This window comes from Tasmannia lanceolata, unplaced genomic scaffold (assembly GCF_043159265.1).
Source record: "Tasmannia lanceolata isolate RefF3 unplaced genomic scaffold, GAP_Taslan_0.1 ptg001328l, whole genome shotgun sequence".
Classification (NCBI taxonomy): Eukaryota; Viridiplantae; Streptophyta; class Magnoliopsida; order Canellales; family Winteraceae; genus Tasmannia; species Tasmannia lanceolata.
The window spans coordinates 1-5,000 of record NW_027519988.1 but is presented as its reverse complement, the minus strand read 5'-3'; positions in this window follow the sequence as shown (position 1 = coordinate 5,000).

The following is a 5,000-nucleotide window of genomic DNA, read 5'->3' as shown; positions in this document are numbered from 1 at the left end:
CCCGGTAGGTACGCGTGTGCCCCGTAATGCACGTTTCGCAGATCTCCCCGCATGTCCCGCCCCTATATGTAATACTTACTTACTTACTTACTTTCTTTCTTGCTTGCTTGCTTGCTTGCAATGGTTGGGAGTGCCCGGCATGCCCCGCTGCAGAGACCAAGGGCGCAATGACTTGGCACCGCGGATGCCGGGACTCCGGCACTTCCCGTGGCACTGATGGTTGGTTCCAAAGACAAAAGGCCGTGCAAGGCCACCGCACCGCGGATGATTTTGCTCGTGCTGGCGCCGTTGTGTGGCCAAAGAACATGCGCGAATGCTCGTGTCGGAAGGGTTGGTGTCCTGGCCCCGCGGGTGTCACGAATGCTCGGTTGCGAAGACCATGGGACCAGAGCCATGGCACGTCGGATGATGGCTCCAGCTGGCGCCCCGGCACTTTCTGTGGCATTGATGCTCGGTTTCAAAGACAAACGTGCGCAGGGCCAGGGGACCGCGGATGACTGCTCGTGCTGGCCCCGTTGGGCGGCATTGATGGTCGGTTGCAAAGAAAATGCGCGATTGCTCGTGTCGGGGCCCGGCAAGCCAAGGCCAAGCGAGCCATGGCACGTCGGATGATGGCTCCAGCTGGCGCCCCGGCACTTTCTGTGGCATTGATGCTCGGTTTCAAAGACAAACGTGCGCAGGGCCAGGGGACCGCGGATGACTGCTCGTGCTGGCCCCGTTGGGCGGCATTGATGGTCGGTTGCAAAGAAAATGCGCGATTGCTCGTGTCGGGGCCTGGCAAGCCAAGGCCAAGCGAGCCATGGCAACGCGGATGATGGCTCGCTAGTGCTGGCGCCGTGCACAGTGGCCTCGCACACTCGCCCTGCACGCTTCCCTTGCACGCAGCCTTGCACACTAGCCTCGCATGCGAGCCTTGCACCCTAGCCATGCAAACTAGCCTTGCACGGTAGCCATGCACACAAGCCGTGCACATTAGCCATGCGCACAAGCCCCGCACACTAGCCTTGCGCACAACCCTTGCACACAAGCCATGCACTCGAGCAATGCACACAAGCCTTGCACTCAAGCAATGCACACAAGCCCTGGACACTAGCCTTGCACACGGGCCTGGCACACAAGCCTTGGGCACTAGCCTTGCGCACTAGCGTTCCACATGAGCCTTGCACACTAGCCTTGGACACTAGCCTTGCACACAGGCCTTGCACACTAGGCATGCTTGGGCGAGCTGATCCCGCATCAAGTCGACGGGTCTAGGCATTCTTGGGCGCAGATCCCGCATCGTCTCGTCGCGTCTGGGCGCAAACACGTCGCGTCTCGTTGCGTCTTCAGAAGTCGTCGCTAACAGCACCTTTGGTTGCCACTGGTGGTTAGGCTGGTTGGTTGCGCAAACCCTATAGGAGGGTGGCATGCTGGTGGGCGTTTTTGCCCGGATAGGCACTAGAATGTGCAGATTTTGGGCGTTTTTGCCTGGATAGGCTAAGGAATGGGCATGCTTTGGGCGTTTTTGCCCGGATAGGCACCGGAATGCTTGGCCTTGGCTTGTCCTAGCAAGGCATTGCTGGGTTGGGCTCCCTTGGCCTTTTGGGCGCCTTGGACGATGTCTTGCGAAGACCATGGGCACAAGGCCATGGCATATGGTGAGGAAAGGGCCACGGTTGCCAAGGTTAGGCACCGGAATGCTTGGCCTTGGCTTGCCAAAGCAGGGCATTGCTGGGTTGGGCTCCCTTGGCCTTCCGGGCGCCTTGGACACTGTCTTGGGAAGACCATGGGCACAAGGCCATGGCATATGGTGGGGAATGGACCACGGTTGCCAAGGCTAGGCATATAGAGAGGAATTGCATTTTTGCCCGGATAGGCACCGGAATGCTTGGCCTTGGCTTGCCATAGCAGGGCATTGCTGGGTTGGGCTCCCTTGGCCTTCCGGGGGCCTTGGACGCTGTCTTGGGAAGACCATGGGCACAAGGCCATGGCATATAGTGAGGAATGGACCACGGTTGGCAAGGCTAGGCATATAGAGAGGAATGGACCACGGTTGCCAAGGTTGCGCAAGTTTTGGGCATTTTTTGCCCGGATATGCCCAAGTATGCCCCGATAGGCCCGTTACGCCCCGGTATGAACGCGTATGCCCGGATAGACTCGGTATGCCTTGGGATACATGCGTATGCCCCGATAGGCTTGGTACGCCCCGATATGCGCACGTGTGCCCCAGTAGGGCTCGGTATGCCCCGGTATGTACGCGTGTGCCCCGATAGGCCCGGTATGCCCCGATATGCACACGTGTGCCCCAATAGGGGTCGGTATGCCCCGGTAGGTACGCGTGTGCCCCGTAATGCACGTTTCGCAGATCTCCCCGCATGTCCCGCCCCTATATGTAATACTTACTTACTTACTTACTTTCTTTCTTGCTTGCTTGCTTGCTTGCAATGGTTGGGAGTGCCCGGCATGCCCCGCTGCAGAGACCAAGGGCGCAATGACTTGGCACCGCGGATGCCGGGACTCCGGCACTTCCCGTGGCACTGATGGTTGGTTCCAAAGACAAAAGGCCGTGCAAGGCCACCGCACCGCGGATGATTTTGCTCGTGCTGGCGCCGTTGTGTGGCCAAAGAACATGCGCGAATGCTCGTGTCGGAAGGGTTGGTGTCCTGGCCCCGCGGGTGTCACGAATGCTCGGTTGCGAAGACCATGGGACCAGAGCCATGGCACGTCGGATGATGGCTCCAGCTGGCGCCCCGGCACTTTCTGTGGCATTGATGCTCGGTTTCAAAGACAAACGTGCGCAGGGCCAGGGGACCGCGGATGACTGCTCGTGCTGGCCCCGTTGGGCGGCATTGATGGTCGGTTGCAAAGAAAATGCGCGATTGCTCGTGTCGGGGCCCGGCAAGCCAAGGCCAAGCGAGCCATGGCACGTCGGATGATGGCTCCAGCTGGCGCCCCGGCACTTTCTGTGGCATTGATGCTCGGTTTCAAAGACAAACGTGCGCAGGGCCAGGGGACCGCGGAGGACTGCTCGTGCTGGCCCCGTTGGGCGGCATTGATGGTCGGTTGCAAAGAAAATGCGCGATTGCTCGTGTCGGGGCCTGGCAAGCCAAGGCCAAGCGAGCCATGGCAACGCGGATGATGGCTCGCTAGTGCTGGCGCCGTGCACAGTGGCCTCGCACACTCGCCCTGCACGCTTCCCTTGCACGCAGCCTTGCACACTAGCCTCGCATGCGAGCCTTGCACCCTAGCCATGCAAACTAGCCTTGCACGGTAGCCATGCACACAAGCCGTGCACATTAGCCATGCGCACAAGCCCCGCACACTAGCCTTGCGCACAACCCTTGCACACAAGCCATGCACTCGAGCAATGCACACAAGCCTTGCACTCAAGCAATGCACACAAGCCCTGGACACTAGCCTTGCACACGGGCCTGGCACACAAGCCTTGGGCACTAGCCTTGCGCACTAGCGTTCCACATGAGCCTTGCACACTAGCCTTGGACACTAGCCTTGCACACAGGCCTTGCACACTAGGCATGCTTGGGCGAGCTGATCCCGCATCAAGTCGACGGGTCTAGGCATTCTTGGGCGCAGATCCCGCATCGTCTCGTCGCGTCTGGGCGCAAACACGTCGCGTCTCGTTGCGTCTTCAGAAGTCGTCGCTAACAGCACCTTTGGTTGCCACTGGTGGTTAGGCTGGTTGGTTGCGCAAACCCTATAGGAGGGTGGCATGCTGGTGGGCGTTTTTGCCCGGATAGGCACTAGAATGTGCAGATTTTGGGCGTTTTTGCCTGGATAGGCTAAGGAATGGGCATGCTTTGGGCGTTTTTGCCCGGATAGGCACCGGAATGCTTGGCCTTGGCTTGTCCTAGCAAGGCATTGCTGGGTTGGGCTCCCTTGGCCTTTTGGGCGCCTTGGACGATGTCTTGCGAAGACCATGGGCACAAGGCCATGGCATATGGTGAGGAAAGGACCACGGTTGCCAAGGTTAGGCACCGGAATGCTTGGCCTTGGCTTGCCAAAGCAGGGCATTGCTGGGTTGGGCTCCCTTGGCCTTCCGGGCGCCTTGGACACTGTCTTGGGAAGACCATGGGCACAAGGCCATGGCATATGGTGGGGAATGGACCACGGTTGCCAAGGCTAGGCATATAGAGAGGAATTGCATTTTTGCCCGGATAGGCACCGGAATGCTTGGCCTTGGCTTGCCATAGCAGGGCATTGCTGGGTTGGGCTCCCTTGGCCTTCCGGGGGCCTTGGACGCTGTCTTGGGAAGACCATGGGCACAAGGCCATGGCATATAGTGAGGAATGGACCACGGTTGGCAAGGCTAGGCATATAGAGAGGAATGGACCACGGTTGCCAAGGTTGCGCAAGTTTTGGGCATTTTTTGCCCGGATATGCCCAAGTATGCCCCGATAGGCCCGTTACGCCCCGGTATGAACGCGTATGCCCGGATAGACTCGGTATGCCTTGGGATACATGCGTATGCCCCGATAGGCTTGGTACGCCCCGATATGCGCACGTGTGCCCCAGTAGGGCTCGGTATGCCCCGGTATGTACGCGTGTGCCCCGATAGGCCCGGTATGCCCCGATATGCACACGTGTGCCCCAATAGGGGTCGGTATGCCCCGGTAGGTACGCGTGTGCCCCGTAATGCACGTTTCGCAGATCTCCCCGCATGTCCCGCCCCTATATGTAATACTTACTTACTTACTTACTTTCTTTCTTGCTTGCTTGCTTGCTTGCAATGGTTGGGAGTGCCCGGCATGCCCCGCTGCAGAGACCAAGGGCGCAATGACTTGGCACCGCGGATGCCGGGACTCCGGCACTTCCCGTGGCACTGATGGTTGGTTCCAAAGACAAAAGGCCGTGCAAGGCCACCGCACCGCGGATGATTTTGCTCGTGCTGGCGCCGTTGTGTGGCCAAAGAACATGCGCGAATGCTCGTGTCGGAAGGGTTGGTGTCCTGGCCCCGCGGGTGTCACGAATGCTCGGTTGCGAAGACCATGGGACCAGAGCCA